Consider the following 27,772-nt stretch of genomic DNA (forward strand, 5'->3'; position numbering starts at 1 on the left):
ACCGAGTGTCCGAAAACAACCGAGTAGCTGATAACGCGTTAAGCAGTGTGTTAATGTTTTTTGAAAAAAAAAATTATTAGGACATTTACGGTAATTTGAATAGCAAACCGTGAGACAGCCTGCGGTTCGCCATTCGAATGGTGAATAGCGAATAGCGAATAACCTTGTCCTTAGTACCCCCTTGCTTGTCGTAAAAGGCGACTAAATGGGGCGGTCCTTTGGATGAGACCGTATAAACCGAGGCCCCGTGTCACAGCAGGTGTGGCACGAAAAAGACCGCTCCATGCTCAAAGGCCCTGAGTGCCGAGCATAATCCTAAATTTGCAGCCCTTCACCGGCAATGGCGACGTCTCCATATCAGTGAAATATTCTGGAGAGGGACGTTAAACAGTATACAATCAATCAATCCAACTTCTGATTGCCTTGTATATATATGTTTTTCACAGAATTTACATATGAAGGATATGGAAATAACGAACAGTATTCAATCTCAACGTACATTAAACAAATATACAAACTAAGAGCAGAGCAAACACGGACCTCCGAAATATCAGAGGTGGGATCAGGTGCCATGGAGGAGTGAGCATCCCCTGCCGACCGGTCACACCCGCCGTGTGCTCTTTGTCATAATCAGGAAATAACGGAAAAATCCGTGGTCAATTCAGTGTATAAATAATGGACTAACAATTGGTATGAAAAACGTCAGTCAGCATTTCATTCAATGATAAATTGTATTTGCTGACAAGGTCATTGTATCGACCATAAAATTAACGAAATGATGACTTTAAACGAGACTGTTGATATTCTTGTTTCATCAACTTTCTTGTCAATAATTTACCTCTTTTAAGAAATTGTTCATACTTAGAGCATGCTCTTGCGTATCGAATCAACTGAGATTTATATACTCCGTATGCAGGAGATGAAGGTTTATTGCTGCATAAATAAGGGAAGTTGGCGATAGAAAAGTTAAAGTCATCACGTTTATCATATAGCTTGGTTGTTAGATTACCATAAGTGTCTTTTTCAAGTAAAATATCCAAGTATGAAGCAGAAATGTCGGACTCTGTGGTATCTTTTATCTCAAGCTCACCAGGATATATCGTGTCGACGTAGGAATGGAAATTATTATTATTAATTGACAATACGTCGTCGATATATCGAAATGTCGAGATGAAGGCCACAGCGAGTGTTTTCTTCTTTTCACGCAAAAGATTTTGCATAAATTCCGCTTCATATGAATATAAAAATAAGTCTGCTTATAACGGAGCGCAATTTGTACCCATGGGAATTCCAATAGATTGTTGGAATACCTGATCCCCAAAAACCACATAGATATTGTCAATCAGAAACTCAAGCATCTTCTTGATGTCAACTTCAGAGTACTTATGTGTGCAATCAGAATCTGTTTTAACAAAATAATTTTTCAAATGACCAATGATGAGGTAAGTAAACTTACGAGTTCCATTTTTGTTGAAGAAGCAGCTGTCAATGATATCAAAAAGCCTGGATTTTAATTTGTCGTGGGGAATTGTGTATAAAGTTGAAAAGTCGTAAGTTTTTATGCTGTTGATATTTGCAAAGTCTTGTGATTTCAAATTGTCCAAAAGTTTTTAGAATTTTTTAGTATCCACATCTGATTTACACCACTTCTTGAATATATGGTTGTACAGTACTCTTGAAGTTTTTCCTTCACTACTGTCAATATTTTAGTGAGAAGTAACGAAAGAGGCTTGGTTGAACATATACTGGAACCTGCAATGTATCTTTGTTTGTAAGGATTCTTATGAAGTTTCGGAATCCAATATACATTTCGTAAAAATGTAGAAACATTTATTATATCGGGCCGCAACTAAAATGTCCTAAAATGTATATGTATAATTTTTTACGTCATGTTTTATTAATTATTCATCTGATCAATGAGGGGGCTCATAGCGGACATGATTGGTCAACAGGGAATGCTCACTCCTTCTATGCAACTGATTCCATCATTGATTACAAGGGGGTCATGCTCTGCCTTTTTCACTGTTTGGTAATTGATTAAATTAATTCCTGTTCATTAATATCAAACTTTTCGTTTGATCGACTTATAGATAAACATTTAAGAGGTGCAAAATTTATCCTCATGTCAACATAGGACAAAGCATTACGGGTCTTTGGGAGACCCCCTGTGCATTTCTTTTACCTAGTGGTCATGGAGTGCAGAATAGACTGTTAAAGAAATATCAACTAAAAGATTTTCCTTTAAACTTGTATTTTCTTTCATGAACTTCTAAAAGCTAAATATAAATAATATTGATTGTAGAAATGGTAAGGTGCATTGACTACTTAAAATCTTGCATTAATTAATGACTATGGAATTATAGTATATCCTTTTTCCCTTTAAAATACAAAACACGTTAAAAAACATATATCAACAGAGTGAAATACGAGTTTCAGACTAAATAATTATAAATTATTGCTCTAAAAATTTCTGTGTACTGTTACTAGTAAAGTAAATCAAAGCAGGTTTTAAATGTGGACAAATTATTTAAAACCCTAAAAATAATAATAAACTTCATCTCATATGAGGTATATCCAAGGCGGGATGTTCATAAACAATTAAAAATGAGATAAACAAGATCCAACCATATAGCCAAAAATAGTATTAACTAATTAAAAATGAATTTACGTATTGAATGAAATCAATTAGAACTAAAAAATGAACATGCCCATTGCATTAACTCGACTTGCGTTGTCACTGAGGAATCAGACGATTTCTTTTGTTTTATTTTGTTTTATTTTAAATGGTTCTACACTTGTTGTGTTATAACTTTGTTATACAAAGTTATAACAAAACAAGTGTAGAGCCATTTACGCTTCCGTACAGTCCGGTCCTCCGAGCCGCAAAAAATCAGTGTTTTGGGCTTAGGGACTTTATTCTTTTTTTCAAAATTTAAGCAAGGAAATACTGTCTTTAAATCCATAAATTGCACATCCATCTAGTTTTCTTATGATAAAATCTTTAAGGAGTGTTGTTCAAACAAGTTACTTTCAGATTAATTGTTGATATTTTTGAATATTGTCACTACTAAGTCAAAAACATACTGACATTCCCATTTTTTACTGACAAACTTAGAAAATTACTGACAATGTGCTGTCGTTACTGTAAAACTTAGACAATTACTGACCTTTTTACTGCCGGTACTGTTAAACTTAGAAAAGTGCTGACAATCTTAGTCGGTGCTGATAAACTTAGACAATTACTGACCCGTTTACTGTCCCTGCTGAAAAACTTAGACAAGTGCTGACATTTACTGATAATTACTGTCCCTATTGTTCTCGCTCTCGGGGAGGCTGCAGTGGTGTGAAATTGATTTTTTTTAATTTTTACATAGATTATTATTTCATTTATTCGTTTTTAATTTTCATATAATTTTAACTATGTCCAGATGATAACTTTGAAAAAAAAGCTTCTTTGATCTATTTATAGAAAATTGATTTGTAACAAAAATATTTTGAAGAGAAGGGATAAAAAAAAATGAATAATCTTCCTTAGTAGTGAGATATGAAATTTTACAGAGGTCTTTTCCTTTTTATAATAAAACAATGTTATTACATGACATGCATTTTATAATATTTTCTTAATTAACATTGACTCCCTAACTTTCTTAAATATTAATTTAAAGAATCAAACTGTTAGTTTAGATGTGTTTTATTCAATTTTAATTCAATTTATTCAAATTAGTTTGAATAATTTTAATAAACTCATAGCGCGCGGTGAGGCCGTGGGTGCCCCCTTTTGAGGAAAGGCATTTGTTATAGTTTTCATATTATGTCAAATTTTTAATTATGTGGAGGCCGCCCATATTTGTTCTTTGTGTAGTCAAACATACCCGAATCCAAGCATTTGCAAGAAGAAACCAAAATTAAAAGACAAACGGGGGATTTAAATTAAAAAAAAAAAAAAAAACATTATTTTATTCATTGGGCAGGGAGAGGGGGGCTACGGGCCTGCATTGATCATTGATCCTTTGATATTCATTGATTTAGTTACTGTCCTCATTATTCTTTTAAAATAATGCACATCTTTTTTTTGATTTTCGAATCTGGATTTTCTGGATCCCCACCTGAAAGTGTTATTTTTTTAATTCAAATAAATGAAAAACTATAACATTTTATATAATCATCTTTTGTCTATGCATACTCCTGAAACAAAACTTTGATAGAAATTAATTTCAATGTTCTCTTCAATTAGAGTGTCGGTCGACGTTCACATGGATCTAGCTTTAAATTTGTCTTTTCAAATTAAAATGGGGGGGGGGGGGGGGCGTGCGAACTAAATGAAGAACAATGAACATGTACTTATTTATTTTAATAAAGTAGAACACACAATTAATACTGTCGTGTTTAAGTTTGTACTCCTTTTTATCTGTTTAGGTACAAAAAATTAATAAATTTAATTAACTTATAAATCGACGTTTCATAGCTTTGTTCGGTATTGAAACCAGTATCAAGATTTTACGGTAACACGTCCAAAATTATTCAGGTCGTTTAGCTGGTATCCAGCCGAATTACATAATCATTCAATATACAATCGGAAACTCTGTGAAGCACCTGTGTGTAAAAGAAATCGTCTGAGGCGATCCGAGTGTGTACGGCAGCAGGTAAAGAAGACAATAGGTGTCACTGCCGTATTATACAGAAGAACACTCGCAGGATTTTACTGGAAGTTAGTTATGCAACATTACAGCGACAGGTAGACTCTTCTTCAAGACAGTTTGAATTTGAGAAATTCAGCACCAACACATACGTAATATAATTTATGCAATCTACAATCCTTCATCCTCTTCTTAGATTAAATAAATAATTTTTTTAATATACCGACGTAAGATAAAATTAAAGATTAATGAAAAAAGAAGATTGATTTAAAAACCAACCGGGGAAAGGCACAAATTGTTTAAAGATTTAAGCAAAGATAAATATATGAGAAGGGGCACATTACATCCAAAGTTTTGTAAAAATTACTGGTTCCTAAAATTTTTTGTTAAGTCGTGTTAGTGTGTGTGTGGGACAGTGGAGTGAGGAATTTGTTTGATTATCAATCAAATAAAAATAGTTCATAGTATATTTCCAGTTAAAAAATCAAACACAATTTATATGCAGCAGTATTATTATAATAAAAAAAATCAGCCGGGGTTTAACTATACATGTATTTTAAACTTTGCCTGGATCGATATTGATTTTTTTGGAGAAAGAGAGAGGAGGGAGAGAGAGAGATGAATGGTAACTCGTCATGGAAGATAGTGGGAACCTACAGTTTGCAAATAATCTTAATCTTATTTAAAGTAAAGATGTTTATGAAACCTGAATCAAATAAATAATGATTACGGGACGGGTATAAATTGATCAAATGTAATAATTATTTTTGTTAAAATTGAATCATGATTAAAAATACTTGAAGATTAAGTTTAAAAACTAAATAGTGATTTAACCCCCTCGGCTATGTGAATAACGCAGCACTTCTCAAGTATTTAAGTAACTTAAAGTGTCAATACTGTTTGTATCTTTAAGAGAGAGAGAGAGAGAGAGAGAAGGAGGGAGAGAGAGAAGAAAAATATTTGAGAATGGTGCTACTGCTTATTACCGCTGACCTAGTAAATATAAATATTTTCCGTAAGATATCTATAATTGCTAGTACATGAATTTTTATTACTAGTCTGATAATTATTTATTAGTCTCGGACTTACATACATTGGGTATTTATGAACCCTGCATAATTGATCAACCAACCATTCATTTAGAAATAATGTTTTAAGTGACAAAATTAACAAGGCATAGTACACGTTTATATATGGAACACTGTACTGTTCAATAGGGGAACTCCCGTATGAGCAAATGAAACTGGAAATCTTAAACAGGGGTATATTATTATATGACTTGTACAGATGTCCGAGAACATTAGTAATTTTTCAATATTTAGAAGATTTCCTTTTATAACAAGAGACATCTGTTCTTTTACGAAAAGAAAATTGATACAACTTTCCGATCGTGAAAGCAAGAAGGGGGGAAATCTCAACATAAAAGTAAGATATCTGTCTGCAAAGAAATAAATAGATGAAAAGTAACTTGATGATTAATTAATTTTAATTCTTAAATTAAACCGGGATAGATATATTCAACACATAAATTTAAACTTGATTTACTCATAGTTAATTTCAAATCATATTCTGAATTATTTTACAGATATCAATAATATTTAGATTAAAAAAATGTTAACTGCCTGGGATTTTATTCATCACAAATTAAAATAAGACTGTTTTTAAATGCAAAGTATAACACACAGTCATTCTCACACCACTGCAGCCTCCCCGAGAGCGAGAACAATAGGGACAGTAATTATCAGTAAATGTCAGCACTTGTCTAAGTTTTTCAGCAGGGACAGTAAAACGGGTCAGTAATTGTCTAAGTTTATCAGCACCGACTAAGATTGTCAGCACTTTTCTAAGTTTATCAGTACCGGCAGTAAAAAGGTCAGTAATTGTCTAAGTTTTACAGTAACGACAGCACATTGTCAGTAATTTTCTAAGTTTGTCAGTAAAAATGGGAATGTCAGTACGTTTCTGACTTAGTAGTGTGTGAAGAAAATAACTTGGATTCACTATTGTTATTTCTAGATTTCCAAAAGGCTTTTGACTCTGTAGAACGGAATTTAATGTTGAAATAAATAATTTTGGAGAAAATTTCCTGAAATGGATCACCATTTTATATGATTAGCCTATATTTAGAATTAAAAAAATAATGGGTGGATATCTAAAACGTGTGATATGCATAGAGGTATAAGACAAGGATGTCCTATTTCTGCTATTTTATTTTTATTCGTAGTAGAAGTATTTGCCATTGCTATTAGATCAAATCCTAACATAAAGGGTTTTCAAAAAAAAATGACTGATATTATAAAAATAATACAACATGCAGATGACTGCACACTTCAATTAAAAAATAAGAAATCCCTTAAATATTCTTTAGAAGTTATAGAAAAATCCAGTAAGGTATCTGGTATGAAACTAAACATGTCCAAAACAGGATGTCTTTTAACAGGTCAATGGAAAATTTTGTATCGGCAAATAGAAAATGTTGAAGTTAATAATTCCTGTATAAAAGCTCTACGGATCTTCATAGGACATGATAAGGAATTACTTTACAATAAAAAAAAAAAAAAACAAAAATTGTAGACGACTTAGAAAAACATTTTGAATCTTGAAAAAAAGAAAATTAACAATTCTTGGCAAAGTCTGTGTAATCAATAGTCTAGCAATATCAAAAATTATATATGTTGGGTCAGTTTTAAATTTTCCAAATGAAAATACAGTTAAGAAAATACAAAGTCTAATTTTCAATTTATATGGAATAAAAAAGACAGAATAAAACGAAACACTCAGATTGGAAGTGTTGAAGAAGGAGGAATAGGTAATGTTGAGGTACCTTATTATACGAAGAGTATGTTGAATATTTTTTCAGACGTATATTAGAAAATTCACCATATGAAATACTGTAATGTTATAAAATGTATTAAAGACAAACTATAATTCATCAACCCATTGTAGAATAAGCCTGTTGTTCTATAAATCTTATCTGGGAGACAATAAATAGACTATTTGAGCTAGAGATGTGGTCTCCCAGATATGTAAGGGTACTTATAATTATACATTCGATATTCAGTTGTATTTTTTAAGGACTTTTCTTCAATTTGATTTTTTGTGATCATTTATTTCATATAATTCTGACATGACAAATAGAAAGAATGTACAAGTAATTGGTCATCTTATCTAATTAATGTTCATGTTCATGTAGGTTATGTATATAATGATTTTGTTTTTCCAAAAAAAAGTTACTTTCATATACCTTCATACTTCTAGAATTGATTTGTAAAAGCTTACTGTGATCCATTGAGTGTACGTTTTGCACTAGATCATTTTATTAAGACGATCACTGCTTACAAACTGCGTCAGGATTTACAAATGACGTCACATGTTGTTGTAAATTTTGATGTAATGTACTAATTTTCTATTAGAGAAAATAGCAAATTACCCCATTTTGTGATATTTTTAATAATTGTAGGTTTTGAATTATGTCTAATACCCCATTCATATGACGAAAATTTGCTTATGTGTGCAAATTTACATATGTGTAAATATACACAAGTCTGTAAAAGTTAATTTGCGATGCGTTCAGACGAGATTTATGTACTGTAAGTAAATCTTCATATTTTTGTATATATAAGGAGATCCACAGATTCAGGATTGTGGATTTGTGTAGAAAAAATGTTATTTTTTACTATTTGGGTAAAAAATAAACTTTTGAATGTCCCCAAGAGAAATAATGGGGGATCCAATCTATTTATTTTTTGATGCGAAAAAAATCAAACTTAATAACTTTTAGGAAAAATTTACACACGAAAAAAGGAAAATTAATTAAAATCATTGTTAGAAATTTGAAAATGCCTTGACCTCAGTCCTAAAGTCTATAGAAGAGCCATTGGATGTTAAGAAAAAAAATGGCTGTTGCCATCTACTGAATGGCGTCTTCAGCAGAATAAAGTACGACTGGAAATCTTTTTTGTGTGGTTGGAAATCTACAGTACCTCAAGTTTGCGAGGTCATTATGAAGTATCTGCTTGAATATTACATGTATTTTCAAGGAGAATGACATGGGAAATCAATTTTTTAAAAAAACATTGAAACGAAACAAATAATATGAATAGGAAATACTGTAAACGTATTACATTTAGCTGTGTATTCTCTATAGCGGCTTTGGCGGAACTCAACAACCGCTAAATCAAGTACACCGCTAAATGTCTTGCACATATACACATAAATAAGAAGAAATGCGCTTAATCAAAATTGAATTACCGCCAAATATCGTACACGCTATTAGAAATATAATACATTTACAGTAAACACGACTCCCCTAGAAATTCCGGGTAGGACATGTGGCCAAGGATCGAGAATGCTCAAAAATGCTTATTTTCAACAGGGTTGTTGAAATTCCTGTAGCATCAATTTATATTTCAGTAGCTTGGTTTAAAAACAAAGAAAGGTAGAAGAAAGTCAAACTGTAATGGCCCGGGCGATTGATGTAATGCCTACTCCTATCACAGCTCCGAAGCATTCCCATGAAGACTACTTGAATTGTAAGGGGACTACCTATTAATCCTGCATGCCAGTGCATGGCACATGTTTGCCTGACCACAGCTATATCTTTTTTAATTTAGAGGTAAAAACATAGGTTTGCCAGAAAAGGGTGCAAGATGTGCACGTTTTTGCAAATTCAAATTTATATCAGAGGACACTGGAGATATATGTAGTGTGGATTCTTGTTTTCAGAGTTGAAAAAGCCATTTGTGGAAAGAACTATGCTAGAACAACCCGGCGTATCCTTTAAAGCAGTACCCTTATCAAAACTCAAATTACTTTTAGCTGTTGTTGAAGTACAGCATAGATGACCATAGAAAATCCAGTTTTTTATGTTTTGCTTGCTAGCCGCCATGCTAACAGACTGATATTATACACACAACAATGCATTAACAACCGAAACAACACTTAAAATGGAGATTTATGCAATAAACAAAACAAACTACATACATTAGTATATTGCTGCGAGTTCATATGACAAAATTTACACACATGAACTATGAATTTGCGACAACATGTATGCAAAAGTTAATTTGCACCTAGTCCCGACCAGGTGTAAATTTACTCAACTGTGCAGAATTTACATGCGAGCAAATCAGTTTATACGACCAAAACTGCACATGTGAGTAAATTTACATACATGTATGAGTAAAATATACTGATATATGCAAATCATGTCCTATGAATGGGGTATAAGTGTACACTTAGATTCCACTAAATCCTTGGCTATTAAGTGTTTAAACCAAAATGTAGCTAATTATGATAGAATTTCAAAGATTTATTTATATTATATGATATACAAAATAGAATTGCACAATTCATCAAAAGATTGATTCAAGGCTCCTGGGTCTCGTGTTCTTGTTAAACATTGACACAAACAAATAAGATGAGAAGAGGAAACAGTGCAACACAATCAAAATGAGTAGATACAAAATTTCCTATTAGAGTAATTTTTTACATTACAAGGTTTTTTATATAGAACTAAGATTATGATATTAAGAAGAAGATGCTACACAAAATGAACCTATAGGAATAACTTTGAAATTCCTAGGATAATTTTAATCTAATTTAATTATTTTTCTAATGGAGAAACAATCCCTTACTTTTTTTTCCTATAAGATATTTTTTTTTTCTTTTATAGGATTCATAGGATTCATTTTGTTTTTCTTCTGTAGGACAACACAATCCCCTAGCGCACAACCTAATTAACGGAAAGCACAATACGTTGTGATACGATGGAAAACACACACGATACGATAGGATACACATACAATACGACACGATATAATTGTAAAGAATAGCGATGCAGGTACTGTACTTACACTGACTGCAGTGTACATGCCAAGTTTCGGTAAAATCTAATTTTTTTGATGGAAATACAGGTACATTTACTATAGGATTGTATTAGAAAGTGCCAATCTTGGGCGCTTTAAAGTTAATTATACATATACTACAATAGACGTTTTGCTCAGAGTATGATATTTGATTAGTAACATCTTTTTTACTGCATCTACATTAAACATTTCATGCAGGGAACACAAACTTCTACCGTCTGGTTTTCTGAGAGGGCATATCAAAATTCGAAATATAAACGATTTTTCCTGTTTATACGCAGTACTACAAAATATTAGGTATACAAAGGAAAAGCACTACAAAATTACAAAAATCAACAAGATATTCTCAAATTTTTATGTTTTAAATTTCAAGAGCATATGTTAATTGTGGTAGACCGAATTTACTATTATAATTTATCTTATGTATTTATTCGTTTTGGAATCATTCTATTTTTTGTTTCATCTAAAGTAATCTTAAATATTTTTTATCTTCAATTTCATTGGTTCATTTGATATTATCCAATAGTTTCAATTAACCTTGAGTATATGTAACCGTTCAAACTAAGCAAAATTGCGCAGTATTACATTTTTAAAGAAGAAATTATATCCAGCCCATATCAAATGCATCTTATTTAATTATTTGTTATTTTACTACATATGTATTAAAGATTTGGGTACAACATATTATTTTAATTGCAAGTTTATACTCTATCGTATTTTTGCAGTTAAAGTTGTCTCAGTAAAGTCTTATGTTTTGTCTGTAGGTTCAAAGTTCATTTTAATACAGTACATTATTCTATCTTCTATCTGTATACTGCATAAAAGGTAACTTATTGTTAATGTTTATGAAACTATATGTATTTTTCTAATATATTCTTTATATTTGTTATAGGTCAATGTCTTTATTCTAATTCTTCAATAAATAAAATGGATACCAACATCTGAGTCATCATTTGCCATTAACTGCTCGGTTACATAAATAAATTCTTTTAAAATCATTTTTATTTCCCCTTGTTTTAAAGATTAAGTATATCATAATGTCAAAATACACTTTAATACGTCAATCTACCTATCAGTTGAGAAATTGTTTTGAGAACTAGTTTCAAACAGAATCTCTGTCGAGTCTGTAGCACTACTGGTTTTACTTATAAATCGGGATAGAGAAAAGTAGTAGTTGGAACATCAAACTGTACGAAAACAAAAGATAAAAATAATGATCCTTGATAAGGTCTCATTTTGTGGTTACAGTACAGATTAACAAAAGTATATATAATTTTCAATTTCAGATACCATGGCAACATCGTACATCAAAATTAAAAACACTGAGAAGTATGTATCTCAGTGTAGTCTACTTCCATGCCAAATTATGTTATAATAAGACTAAAACTGTATTTGAAGTAACATTTTGAAAGTATTTCACAAAAATTTCTTTTTAAGTAACCACGACAACACCGTTCATCGAAAACAAGAACTGGAATTCAAAATTATGTATCTTAGTATAGTCTACTTGTATGTCGAGTTATATTGAAATCAGACCCAAACTGTAGAAGGAGTAGCATTTTGAATTTATTTCACAGACATTTCTATTTTAGTTACCACGGCAATACCTTTCATCAAAATCAAATACCGATATAAAGAATTATGTATCTCAGTATAGTCTACATGTGTGCCAAGATATAGTCAGACCCAAACTGTAGGAGGAGTACTATTTTGAAAGTAATTCACAGACATTTTTATTTTAGCAACCACACCAACAACGTTCATCGAAATCAAAAATGGATTCACAAAATTATGTATCACAGTGTTGTCTACTTCTGTGCTTATGTGTTATATTGAAATCAAGTTTAAACCAAAACTGTAGGATGAGTAGCATATTGAAAAATTGTTTACAGACGGACAGACAGACAGTTCGACCGACAGACAGATGGACGACGGACGCATTACTATCGCATAAGCTCTTCTGGTCTTTGACCAGTCGCGCTTATAATTGCAATTAATTTTTTAACCTGTTTTTTTATATATTTTTTTATTATTTTTTATTTGAAAAAAAGTTGCTTTAAAACGGTAAATACACTTCGTTTTACTTTGAAGCGAAGTATTGCGCAATGGAAACCTGCAGCGTCCCCATGAAGATAATCATTAACAAAATTAATTTTTTTTTCATTTATTTACATTATGCACAATCTGGAGAATTAACTTCATACTTTGAAAAATTAGGATTTCCTATATTGTATTCCTTTGCCTGGTATATTTGTTTTTGTCAAATTACTCAGACTAGTTATGTTGGTGTTGTACTGTTTGAAAATGAAATGAAATAGTATATAACTGGCTGTGCATTACATTATGGGCGTGCAAGTGCTTAGCAATGTAAAAAAAATTGTATCAATACCAAATCTTAATACATAATGCGGATAATTCCCACTATATAAACTGAATGTTGTATAATTTCAAAATCATTTAAATTAGGAAACGTATGTATAATAAACATTTTTTTGTAAACCTCAGAACCTGTATCGTTGTATTTATATATTGCTTTTATGATTCCACTACCTTATTTAGGTATAATCCTTTTATTTTCATCGGTTGCTAAAATATATGTATAAAATCAATATCATTTCGGCACTAAAAATATCGAACCATTAATTTTAGAGTTAATATATCTGTTTCGATCAAATTCTATTAAACATTTAGGATATAAAGAGAACCAGTCAGAACAAGTTTACTTGTTGCAGGAGTTCGAATTTCTGCTACATGTATTTACTCATATAATCGACCATGAACAGAAATTGTCAATTACATTGCATTGCTTGAATGTAAAATATAGTTATTAGTTGGTAAATTGCACACAAGAACCATGCCAAACTCTTTAATTATGACTTACATGTAGGAGTTTCAAATTTCTGCTATTAACTCATGTGAACGACCAGGAACAGAGATTGTCAATTATATTGCATTGTTTGAATGCAAAATATAGTTATTTAGTTGGTAAATTGTACACAAGAACCCTGCAAAACAGTTTAATTATGACTAACATGAATTATTGGAAATTATCAAAGGAATTCAAAATTAGGCCTATAATATATTATATGAATTTATTTCGTTTAGAAAGCAAAGTATGAAAATAACGAACAGTAATTGGGTTCAATGTTGATTTAAATAACGCAAATGGGTACATACAAAGGGTGTTAGAAAAGTTCACGGAGAAGTTCTTTTGTGCGCGCGCTATTTCCGCGAAACCAGTCAAACTTTCCAGATAAAATCTTAACTTATTTTCCAATAAATATACAAACATTTGGTGCTCTCCGGTGATCATTGAAAAATACACAGCTATTTTATTTTGATAAAACGTGCTTCACGGAGAATGCTAAAATTTGGCACGTTTACATCACATAAACTCTTTATTATTAGAATTAAAAACTGCACAATTGTAGCGCAAAGAGATTAATGATATTTTACCTGTCGCTAGAGTATTCATGACACGTCACTGGGAGATATTTTGAATTAAATTGGAGGGCATATGACTGTTTTATAGCCATTTACAAATGATCAACGCGTAAAATTCCGCCAAAAATTGGAACGTCATTGAACGTCATTGAACACTGCAATACGGAAAATTATGTATGCAGACAGGAAAATGTCTAAAAAAGACTAAGATGTTCAAGATGCTGCAGGGTATTTCCTACATATACAAAGGACAAAATATTTCAAATGGTTGTAGCTTTTTTAAGAATGGAAGGATTGATATTTTGAATGATTAACTCCATCGACACTTCAATACCCATTTATTGCATAGTCGTTGCGTCTATACGATTTTGCAGTTTCTATACCTGATCGATTAACTACATAGACTTTTTTTTAAAGATCTCAGTAATATCCGAACCAGTTCAAAAGACTTAATACATGTAGTAGAAAAGTAACATGTCTTAATATAGATATTTAATTTTAAAGTAGAAAAAAGATTTTTTTTTAAATTCTGAAGAAATGAAAGATTTATAGTACTGCAACAAAGCTAAACGGGTGAAATCTGGTTGTGATATCACCTTACGTCAAGTGATTGCTCCGTGAAACCCATGACCTCATAGTGATAATGGTGGTAAATTTTCAAGATATTATTAAATGGACCTGATTTTTTTACATGCTAATAAACAACATGTAGGAATTTATTCAGACATAGGTCATACTTCACAGTACAAAATAGATTTTCCGTATTTCAATGTGCCCTCGAACTTTTCTAACAACCCTCGTATCTCTGAAATATTATAGGAAATGTCATGTTAAATTGGGATCTAAAGCTGAATGAAAATATAATTTAAAAAGCATTCAACAATTTTTATAGTATACCAAGCACAATTATATCGTCTCAGATATCCAAAAGCATCGGAATTAACCCACGATTAATTAAAAATATGTGCATGGTATGAAATTTATCTTTGTCTTATATACAATGGGACGTAAATGTGTTGTGTCAACATAAAGAAAATCTTATAATAAAGTGTATCATAAAGAAACAGATACAGTTGCAATAAGTTTGGTAAAATCTTAAATTTCGTTCTTTTCAGTGCAGAATCACCAGATTGATATTCGTATCCATTTATCCCTTTTGATTTCTTTTGTATAATAAAAGTTCGCTTTTCGTTGAATTACCAAGCACAGTTTGACGTTGGTATGACATTTATATTTGTCTTACATATTAAAATTTCCAACATTTAACAAACGTTTGTTACTATAGAGAAACTGAACCTTCAAATACACGAAATTCTATTTATAATTATTTATATATTCCTTTCCTATTTCTGATGTTATGATAATGACATTGCACATAAATATAGGTGTTTACAGTACCAACCAGACCGAACCTGACACAAAGCAGTCCCAGCAGTCTCAGAAAGCAATCCCAAGAGTCCCAGTGGATGGGGTTTTTTAATTGAATGGGCGGAGATAACTTAGAAATGAGATTTGCAAGAAACGATGAAACTATAAAAGGCTGTAGATATTGATTCTTGGTAGTATTCCAGAAATCCCTACATGTATGTGAAGGACTTTTATGAACAGTACGCGCATAGATACAAATTGAATTAATATATACCGAGGGAAGAAGGCTTTCACACGTATATATGTATGCATTAAACTGAAAATAAATATCTAATCACAATTATGGGATATATTCATTATTCAATTTCTTTCTTTTCTGTGATTGATACTGTTTCCCATATTTATTTTTTATATAGAAAATTAAACGTGATTTAATTATTTTCCACCAGTTACAATTAGCTTTAAATAGATCTCATCGTTATATGGCCATTTTCCATACAACCTGTATTTCTCTACCTCTATATTACTCAGTTTTAAGTGTTTTATGTGTAAATGTTAGAATGTACATCTGTAAATCACCAGAATGGAACCCTCAGATTATGTTCAAAATTGATTAATTTTGAAAGAAATTCATACACATTTCATTTATCAATTTTATTTTTGAATAACATACAGGTAGATTGAAATTACATTGTAGGGTCACTGTTGACCAGCATGTCCAATGATGAAAAACACTGATACGTATATGCAAATAACATGCACTGATTTTCTGCCCTAAGGTGATTGAAACCGCGGGTGTTGATACCATTAAAAACATTAATTGGCAAGGTAAACACAAGCCAAAAATAAAAGAGAGAAACACAATTCCCGTTATTTTCAACTGTTTATTTATAAACTAAATGTACTCTTTGGATAACTTGTTTATGAATTAAAAAGTACCAGTAATTAACCAATAAATTCCCCAATGAATATTTACATTTTTTAAATGGAAGATTGGTTGCATAGATTAATTTTATTTCATGGTCATTTAATGAATTGTTAGGCTTTATTGAAGGGTTGCAGGGATTCCTTTTTAGCGTGGAAAAACATTAAGCTTTTCAATTAAAAATGTTATATCTTACTGGAATGATTATTTTTAAATAGTGACAGTACAAATTTTGAGTGCACATAATATTACATTAAATAATAGAATAGACCTACAAATAGATATTTATTCTCATAAACCTGTAGTTTATTTTTAAAGATAAAAAATTTCTCCTGACTTCCTTATTTAATAACTTTATTTAGAAATATATTCTTACTACATTTGTGTAAATATACAGTCTTTGAAAATATTAATTGACTATAATAATCTCTACTTATCAAAAGATTGCAAGAAATCCTTTCTTTTTAATAGTTTAAACTCCAAGTAAACAAAACAACTGGGAGCCTGAAAATTCAGAATATTCAAGAGGTGGAGCTATCATATCACTCAGAACCTTTTTCACACATGGTACAAAGCAGTCCTTGAGACAGCGGAAACTGCTGGGTTTGCTCGTTAGAGCAATCCCAGGGCCGTACCATAGCGGTCCCAGAGCAGTCCCACAGAGGTCCCAAGACACTCCCGAAGCAGTCCCAGAACAGTCTCAAAGCAGTCAAGGGGACTGCTTTCTGGGACTGCTTTGGTGTCAGGTTGGGTCTGGTCGGTAGTGTATATGTTATAATGTCTGTATTGTAGTTAACTCACACAATCCAGTCATTTATCCTTAGTTTTCTTCCAACTTTTCAAATCAAAGATTCATGGGTTCAAAAGATAAGGACTCTTCTTCAAGTTACAATGTTATTGATAATGCTTGATAAGCGTGTCCCTTAGGAGTTGGATAAATTTCATACATAACACTATATTTAAATGCAATTTATCATACTGTGGTAAAATATATCAATTTTGTCATGTCATCAAACTAGACTTTGCTTCAAAAATCAGTGGAATATTTTCCGAAAGCTCGAGAAAATAATTTGTAATTACAATAATTTTCTTTTTAATAATATTTTAAATATTACTTTTAAATGAAGGTAGTAAATGTAGCAAAAAGAAATAAACACAGCTTATCATAAGCTAAATCACAGAACTAAAAAAGGTTAAGGAAACAGAAACACATTATATCTTACTTGATGAACGATTCATTCCGAGTGTTATAATTACGTTGCATACATTCACTATACGATCCTTTTCTCATATGTTATAACACCACGTAAAAGAAAACACACAGAAACACCTATATTGTCTCCTCTTTCAGTGATCGCAGCAAAAATACCCGAGTTAATCATATGTTATAATTACAGACTTCGCCTGTAGTGGTTGATTTCTCACTAGTAATAGAACCTGGTATGAAGTCACGCTGACACACCTATCTATTCTTCTCTTTCAATGAGTGCAGCCAAAATACCTCAGTTATTAGACTGTGACAAAACTGTTATTGTAGGTCTATATAGAATTTTATTTTAGAAAAAAGGAGAGAAAATCACATATTATTCATTAATATATATATTATGCCCACCAGTCTAACAACTCCGTTTAGAACAGTCTGATAAAAATAATTCTCTAACTATATGCGAAATATAAATGTATCTTTGACATTGTAGCATAAAATAGTTTCCATGCACAATAAACCTGAAAAAAAGATCGAAATATTTTTGTGCATCAAAACTTGAATTCCATTTCATTCAGTGTTTTAATGATAAATATTACCGATTAGAAGAAAAATTAAGTGTAAAAGAAATCAGTCACGACAAAAGGTTATTTTTTCGTCAAAAAAATCGTAATCTCTAGAATAATATTTGTTAGATTTAAATCTTTAGCCATTAGACGGGAAGGAAAATGTTATCACTAAGTCTGACAATCTGACTTTCAGAAGTTATACATGAAGTCTTCTCTCTCTCTCTCTCTCTTTCTCTCTCTTTGTCTGATCATCAATCTGTATCTCTTGGATTCCTCATTTTTTTCTAACTTAAAAGTATAGTTTAGTGCTTTTATTGTACTTAATGTACTTAAAGTGTCTAAGACCAAATTTATAATTCATCTCCAAGATGATTTCTGAGACCCCTATTTCATAATAATCAAGTATTTTACAAATGAATGAGATCCCTAATCCCAATATCCAAATATATATTTTTTTACTGTTTATATAAGATGTTTTGAAAATATGATAAAACATCTATTATTTTATAATTATACTATTTAGATCTTTACCCTTTTATATATTCATTGGTGCATGTTAAAATGGATTATATGCTTTGTAAATAGCTTGTCATCAGTCCCTATCCATTTATTGTTCATCAAATATTTTAAAGGCGATGGAAAATATTAGGATTAAAATATATTTATATTTGCTATACTTATGCAGATATATTGAATATTCTGCTCGACAAGAGCAAAAGGAACAGCCCTATCCCCATTTTATAATTGTGTTAGATCTTTAGCACGGTTGAAGCCTCCTTCTTAAATCTGAATAGGTTTTTTCTGCTTAAGATGCTTGGGTATTATACTTGTTAAATTCCAAGTGGTAAATATTTCCAGTCCTGAATGCTATTCTCCAAGTTCTTGACTATACCTCAATAATAAATTTACATGGCACTAAACCATCTAAGGCTTATCTATCTACACATGACGTAGATCTAGCAATAAAAACGTCAATAAAATAAGAGAATTTCAACATTAAGCGGAATGTAACGGCACAATTCAGATTTCAAGCATCTTTCAGCAAAATATAAGGTGCAAATTTAATTTTCTTCTGTGCAGTTCTTATAAATGCATCTTCATGTTCATGTACAAAATCAATGTGGACCTAATGAACACTCTTTCCAGCTTTTTTTTTTTTTTTTTTTTACAATTATTTGTATTATCCTGAAGGATACCCTGTTTGACTTCCAAAACACAATAAACCATGGACGGTCTATAATGTCTGTAACTTCTATACGACAATAAATTGAAAGTTAATACTGTCAAAAAACCATGTGTTTGTTTACAAGGATATGTATTAACAGTGTGATTTTCTGAATCCATATCACAACTCTCTTAAACCGATGCCGTAGTACGCGTTAAAAAGTCCCTTGTTTTTATGCTTTGTTTAAAGGATTAATATCATACAATTTTTCTCTAAAGGTTTATTTTAATATATTTCGCCAATTATTTGGGGGTATATAATAAATTTATCATTAGAACAGTAACTTAATCCGAAGAGCTTTGCGTCTCTTTAGATCTGATGATTTGCGTCTGTCAACTTGACGTGATACGACACTTCGGATCAAGTTACTATTATGATAACATATATATATTGAAAATCTTTTTGTGCTATTCTTCATCGTAAGACACTAACTGAATGACAATCTATCATAATCACAATCGACATAATAATGTGCTTCATTACCAGTAATTTCAACTTCAGTGACCTGAGTGTTAATTGTCAGGGATTTTATTGATAGTCCTTGAATGATTCTTTGATTGAATTAGATAACAGAAAGTTGATATTTATATATAGTGTAGTTTTGGTTTAATTGGTTAATTCCTTATGAACTGGATTTGGAATATATTTTTTTTATTTCTCTAGAAAAAGTATCTTTGTTCCCAAATGGAGATGGCCCTCTTAAATTCTTTGGAGAAAAGCTATTTTAAATAAAGCTTTCTTTTAGATATTTCAGTAGTCTCAAGTACATTTTTAGTTATAAAAAATGTCCTCCTGGAATTAATATTTGGCTTGTCTAGTATATTCTGAAATATTTGACTGAACAAACAAATGAATGATGTAACGAAATCATTTAAATGAACACATACTGTAAACCAACTTTTATTCGCGTGAGAGAATTTTCGTGATGTTCGCAAGGTCAGTCATCGCGAATATTTCTCGCCGCGAACTGGTCGTTAAGGTGCCTATTAACAACAGATCCAAATTAGGCTTGATCGCGAAAATTAATCCTTGCAAACAAGTTTGTTCCCGGTAAATCGCGAAATAAAGTCCTTGCGAATAAAATTTGGTTTACAGTACTAATTCCCGGAAGAGTAGCCGAAAAAAATATTTCATTTAATGATCAGGGATTTTGGTGTTCTCTGACTGGTCCAGATTTTTTCACTGAGAAGTGCCTCAGAGGGAAATCACCTTCAATGAAGTGCCAGAAAGTTTACACACGTTTCCTTTCTTGCCACACCCTTGACTTGATCAAATCCCAAAAAACTTGAAAAAATAAATAACGTTACGGAAATTTCAAGGATACGACATGTGAATATGCATCAGCATCGGTGAGATTGAACTTTTTCTTATTAGAAAATGATTGAGAATGTATTGCTGTCTATTAATGTCTTCCACTGTTAGACAGTCGCTAAACTTTTAAAATATAATACTGTGTTGTCTATATATTATTATGTTGTTAATATGCATATTATATTATTAGTGTTCTTAGTGTCAAAAAAGTGTCATATAGTAAAATTATGTGTTTTATTTTAATCTTTTTTATCTTAAAATTGTGTGTGCTTGTGTCTTTACAGACATAGTCAAGTTAACTTGATGGAAGCCCCTCTCTCTCACCCAATACCCAGCTCAATATATTCTCGAGTGTACCTTATCAAAAGTTATTAATTGTATTAACTTTAATAGATGATTTCTAAACCACGATCTTTTTCTATAACTTATAAAGGGAATAACATTGACTTTGTTTCTAAATAATATCTTATTAAAGATTATTTTTAAATGAAGGTAGTAATATGAAACAAAAAGAAATAAACAAAGCTTATCATGAATCTCAGAAACATAAAAAAGACCATGTGTTAAAATTGCGTTGCATACATTCACTGTACAAACTTTTTCATACATGTAATAACACCAAGTAAAATGAAATCACACAGAAACATCTATATTCTTTTCTCCTTCAGTGAGCGCAGCAAAAACACCCGAGTTATTTAAATGTTATAACTACAGACAATGTGTGTAGTCGCTGCACGTATGAGGTCACGCTGACACACCTATCTATTCTTCTCTTTCAATGAGTGCAGGCAAAATATCCGATTTATTAGACTGTGACAAAATTGTTATCGTAGGTTTATTTAGAATGTTATTAGAAAAATGTGTGTGTCAAAACTTAAATTCTACTTTATTTAGTGTTATGATCCATAAAAATTATGTAACTATTCAAGAAGAGATTGGAAAAAAGTGTAAAAGAAATCGGTCACCACGAAAGGTTTTTCTTTTCGAAAAAAAAAATCATAATTTCTAGAAAAATATTTTGTTACATTTAGATCATTAACCATGAGACGGGGACAGGAAAATGTTTCCTCTAAGTCTGACACTCTGACTTTCAGAAGTTATACTTGTAGTTTTCTATCCCTCTCTCTCTCTCTCTCTCTCTCTCTCTCTCTCTCTCTCTCTCTCTCTCTCTCTCTCTCTCTCTCTCTCTCTCTCTGATCATCAATCTGTCCCTCTTCCTCAATTTCTTTCTAACGTGTGAAGATAGTGTTCTGCTTTTATTGTACTGAGTCAAAGCTTAATGTGTCCAAAACTAAATTTATATTTCGGAACTAAGATGATTTATACTTTTAAGAATGGTCAAGTATCTTACGAATGAATGAAATTCGCCGCCCAAAATCAAATAACTTTTACTGTTTATCATAGATGTTTTGGAATTTTGTTGAAAAAGTCTCTAATTTTGTATTAGCATTACTCTTTATACTGTTGGAATCTGTACCCTTTTACTGTTTATATATTTAAATACTAAATATTTTGAAAACGTGAAAAACCTTACGATCAAAGGCTATTTATATTTTCTGCACATGTTAAGGTGCATTTAATATTTTGTTCAACAACAGCACAGGTAACAGTACTAAACCTACTTTAAAATTGTGCTTTTTTGATCTTTAGCATGGTTGAAGTCTCCTTTTTTTAATAAATATGTATTTTAGCTCAAGATTCTTGAGTTTTATATTTGTTAAATTCAATGATAAATATTTTCAGTTCTTAATTCTATTCTCCTAGTTCTTGGCTATATCCCAATAAAAACTTATCATGTCACTAACCCAAGTAAGTCTTATCTATGCATATATGACGTGGATCTAAGAATAGAAACTTAAATAAAATAAGAAGCGGAATGGTACAGTATAATTAAGATTTAAAGCCTTTTACAAGGAGAGGGTGTACATAGGCATTGCCTGTTGCCCAATCCTGATTGAATAACTCAATAAAATATGTTTAAATTAAGATTTCAAGCCTGATTCAGCTAAATATAACGTGTAAATTGACTTCTGTGCTTTTCTTATTAATGCATCTTCACGTTCATTTAAAATATCACTGTGAACTTAATGGACACTCTTTCCAACAGCTGCTTTTAATTATTTGTATCAACTAAAGGATGATCTGTTTGACTTTATGTCTGTAACTTCTCTACGACAATAAATTGAAAGTTAATACTGTCCAAAACCTTGTGTTATTTTTTCCAAGGATGTTATTTTCGTAATTAAAAGGTAATATATTACACAGGAGGATGCACACAGGAATTTTAGTAGTATTCCACAAAATATCCGTATGATGTAAACGGAACGGTATATAATAATAATACTTTATTTAAAGAGGGAGACTCAACTAGTGCGAACACTATTCTTCCTTGAGGCCCTATATGAAAATACATAAATAATACACAATGATAAATAGTACATTCAACAATGTAATACATGTATCTAACACAACATACAATAATAATACGTGCATGCATCATTTCATTAATAAAACAGTCTACAGATATACAATTATATAAGAATTTAAGTAGAACGTTGATCTATTAGAAATTTTCTTGACTTGATTTAAAAACTTTGAAGTGATGGAGACATTCTTACATTTAAAGGTAAATTGTTCCACAATACTGCACCCAAATATTGAAGAAAAAAGAAATATTTTGGTTTTGTCCTTTGGAACACACAAGTCAAAATTAGATTCAAATCTTAGATTGTATGAATTGCATGATTGGAAATTGAACATTTCAAATAGTTACATGTAATATGGACTTGCAACGTAAAGCGTTTTATACAATAATACTTATTTACAGTCAATTGCTCATGTACTGAGAGCCAATCAAGTTTTTCAAATAAGTTCTAGACTGGCTTATTTAGGTGCAAATATTTTAACTTTATCGGTTGTTTAAGGACAGATGATACACTTTTTCTTTGAAAAAGATTTAATATCATGTCACAAGTTTAGAAAAGTGAGTACAAGTACAAGTGAGCTTGATGCAAGAGAAATTTTTTGACATTTATTCTTGAGTGCTACCATGTAAAGAAGTTGTTAATGTTTTGCATTGCTCAAAAAGATATTGTAATTCACTTGGTCTTGTAATGAAGAATCCTTCGAAACATTTTTAGTACAGCTTGATATTGCAGATGGATGATCCTGACGGCTGTGTTATAAATATCGAATTTTTTTTTTATTTCCAAAAATAAATTGTGAAAATCACAACAATAATTATATTCGAGTATATTCAAATAAAATCGGTTTACAGAGATTTTAAATATAAAGGAAAAATCAGCTGAAATTCGGTCTTTAACAACTGAATGAATGAAGGATATCGAGATAACGAACAGTATTCAATCTCAAATCTTTAAAATAATACAAAATAGGAGCAGAGCAAACACGGACCCCCGAAACATCAAAGGTGGGATCAGTAGCCATGAAGGAGTGAGCATCCCCTGCTGACCGGTCACACCTGTCGTGTGCTCCTTGTCATGATCATGAAATTACGAAAAAAATGCCGTCGTCAATTCAGTGTATAAATGATGGACTAACAATTGGTATGAAAAACGTCAGTAAGCATTTGTCTCAATGATAAATTGTATTTGCTGACAAGGTCATTGCATTGTGACGACCATAGAACTTACGAAAATATTACTTTCAACGAGACTGCTGATATTCTTGTTTTGTCAACTTGCTCGTCAATAATTTCCCTTGTTTTAGAAATACTTCATACGAAGAGCATGCGTTTCGAATCAACTGAGATATATATACTCCGTATGCGGCTGATGAAGGTATATTGCTGCATAAGTAAGGGAAGTTGACGATAGAAAAGTTAAAGTTATCACGTTTATCATAAAGCTTGGTTGTTAGATTACCATTAGTGTCTTTTTCAAGTAAAAGATCCAAGTATGAAACAGAAGTGTAGGACTCTGTGATTTCTCTTATCTCAAGCTCATCAGGATATATCGTATCGACGTAGGAATGGAAATTACCATTGTTAATTGACAATTCGTCGTCGATATATCTAAATGTCGAGTTGAAGGCCACAGCAAGTGTTTTCTTCTTTTCATGCATAAGATTTTGCATAAATTCTGCTTCATATGAATATAAAAATGTCTGCATATAACGAAGCGCAATTTGTGCCCTTGGGAATTCCAATAGATTGTTGGAATACCTGGTCTCCAAAAACAACATAGATATTGTCAATAAGAAACTCAAACATCTTCTTAATGTCAACTTCAGAGTACTTATGTGTGCAATCAGAATCTGTTTAAAAAAAATAATTAACCATCACATGCATAAGCATCCTGCCCCTGCTCTACTATTAAAGCATTACACTTTATATCTTTTGCGCAGTTCTTTCAGATTATTAAAAAACAATCAATTTAGTCATCAAACGTGATCTTGATTTAACTACAAAATTCGTCGGAACTGTTCCGAGTGCTTGAGAAAGTAATCCCTAATAAACTAATTATGAATTTTCTTTCTCTTCAAAATAGGAATTCATGGGTTTAAAAAGAAGGACTATTCCTCTTGTTTACAGTATTACGAATAAAGCATGGTATATCACTCCCCTAGCAGCTAGAGATTTTCATACATTGTACTTTTTTCATTATGCATTTTTTTTAAGATTGTCGTAAAAAAAATAATTTGTCACCAAATGTGATCTTGATTTTACTACGAAATTCATCGAAGCGTTTTCTTACTGCTTAAGAAAGTAAGCCCTAAAAAAACAATTATAAACTTATATTACGAAACAAAATTTCTATAAATTACGTGGAATTATAGAATGTACCTAACTTTAATTAGAGAGAAATTTCAACATACAGAGAATGTAACGAAACAATTACGACTTCAAGCTATTATATGTTTGACTTCTTAAACACAATAAACCAAGGGCTGTCTATAATATCTGTAACTTCTACACGTCAATAAAATTGAAAGTTAATACTGTCCAAAACCCATTTGTTTGTTTCCATGGATATAATTTTCGTTAAGGTAATAAATAACACAAAAGGATAAACACAGGAATTTAGTAACATTCAACTTTTCACAAAGTAAACAGAGCGAATAAAAAGGTTTATCAAGAAATTTAACTCTTTGCCCATCGCGCCGTCTGTGACGTAATAGTAGCATTACATTTGTTACTTTTTGATGACGTTACCCTTTTCCCAGCAGCGAACTTGCGATTTCGTGCTGAAAAGACGTGGTTTTGAAGATGAATATTCACATGGTGTTTGTAGCAATGGTTGTCGTATATATCGCCGTAATATTTATGCAACCATCTTTAATTTTGAATTTAAGTATTGATGAAGATTTAATCCTGTTTATTTTGTTTGAATAATTCTTTCATGTGGATTGTTATAAACTGAATTTGCTATCATAGCTTACAACTTATTTATTTTAATTTTCATATTTAAATCTAAAACATCAATGAAAATAATTATTAGATTTTTCAGACAGGGTGTCATTTTATTTTTGCACCTCTCGTTTTATTTCTTCGGTCCACACATATCGATTTTATCGAAACTTGTAGGAAATTTGTAGAATCTTCAATTATAAATAAAAATAAGGTCTTGAGGAGAATGATTCTCACTTCTGAAGATTTTTATAAGAGTTATTTTACCGATTTTCATATAGGACAAAAAGAAGTTATAGCTTTCAGCATACATGTATTTAATTTTACATGTATTTATTAAGAGTTTTTACAAAAACAAAATATTGTTGGAATATATGGCTTAATTTTATATTGAACAATACAGTAGCGTATTGATTGTCAAAGGGAAGCATTTTATTTTTTATGTCAAAATTTATGTTGAAATTTATCTGATCACATCTTCTTTTTAATATTTTAGCCGATATACGGATGAGATACTGCCGTCGGACTCGGCAATAAAATAATCAGTCTAAAATTAGCATTATATATCTAATCCCTGCTAGCCAATGTTTTCTGATCCGAAATCTACTATAACACCCACATGCAGACTACTAAAAATAGCAGCACGTTTAAAAAGCCATGAAATTCAGTAATTTTTTTTTTTAATGTCTTAAGGTGAATTTTCAAAAAATTAATAAAAAAAAAAGTAAAAAAAAAAACAAAACATCGAAATGCAATATTTCTTTTCTTCAGAATGGAATTTTATCACATTTTTAAAAACAATGTAATAATTTACAGGCGCTTCTTCTCTGAAACGACATTATTGGTTATAAAGTTAAAATGCACTTATTCTTTGAAAATCTTTTTTCTGCTTCTAGGTGTTAAATAAACTAACTAAGTTCATAGTTATGATAGCCAAGAGTGCCTCTTCCAGAATTGTGAATTTTATGGTGCCAGGGCCATGGGTTCTGGGGTTAGGGTTTGGCGCTATTGATCATATTGTGAAAATACATTAATTCTTTGAAAAATGTTCCTCTCTGCTCTTAGGTATGAAATAAATTAATTAAGCACATCGTTTTGATGAGCAAGAATGCTTATTCCAGAATTAAGAATTTTATGGCCCCAGGGTCATGGGTTTTGTAATTAGGGCGGGGCTCTATTGATCATATAGTGAAAATGCATTAATGCTTTAAAAATCTTCTTCGCTGCTTCTGGGTATTAAACAAACTACATGTATGTAGGTACATAGTTATGTTGAGCAAGAGGGTCTCTTTCAAAACGTTGAATTTTATGGCCTAGAGGTCTATGGTTCTGTTGTTACGGCGGGCTCTATTGATCATATAGTGAAAATGCATCAATTCTTTGAAAATCTTCTCTGTTTCTGGGTATTGAATAAACTATGTAAGTACATACATGTAGTTATCTTGAGCAAGAGTGCCTCTTCCTAAATTGTGAATTATAGGCCCCAGAGTCTTAGGTTCTGGTGTTAGGGCGGGACTCTATTGATCATAAAGTGAAATGCATAATTCTTTGAAAATCTTCTTCTCAGTCTGGGTACTAAATAAGCTATTGAGCAAGAGTGTCACTTCCAAAACTGTGAATTTTATGGCCCCAGGGTCATGGGTTCTGATGTTAGGACGGGGCTCTATTGGTTATATAGTGGAAATACATTGATTCTTCGAAAATCTTCCCTGTGCTTCTGGGTTTTATGCCGATGATCCAAGTATATATATTCAGTTATGACGACAAGGGTTTTGTATTTAATCCCTAAGTTAAACACATAGACCCAGAAACGACAAGAATCAGTTAAGAATATGCCTCTGCATATTTTAATTC

General features: G+C 31.3%; 1 long non-coding RNA gene across 1 annotated transcript in view; it reads left to right on the forward strand.

The window, feature by feature from the left end:
- The first annotated feature begins 513 nt into the window (after window positions 1-513).
- Window positions 514-27,772, forward strand: part of LOC134267447 (uncharacterized) — a 58,867-nt gene continuing 31,608 nt past the window's right edge. The window contains exon 1 of the long non-coding RNA XR_009992159.1: window positions 514-614. This is a non-coding gene — a long non-coding RNA (uncharacterized LOC134267447). The remainder of the gene's footprint in view (window positions 615-27,772) is intronic.

This window comes from Saccostrea cucullata, unplaced genomic scaffold, assembly GCF_032062105.1.
Source record: "Saccostrea cucullata isolate Sc308-1 unplaced genomic scaffold, CSIRO_AGI_Scuc_v1 ctg1914, whole genome shotgun sequence".
NCBI lineage: Eukaryota > Metazoa > Mollusca > Bivalvia > Ostreida > Ostreidae > Saccostrea > Saccostrea cuccullata.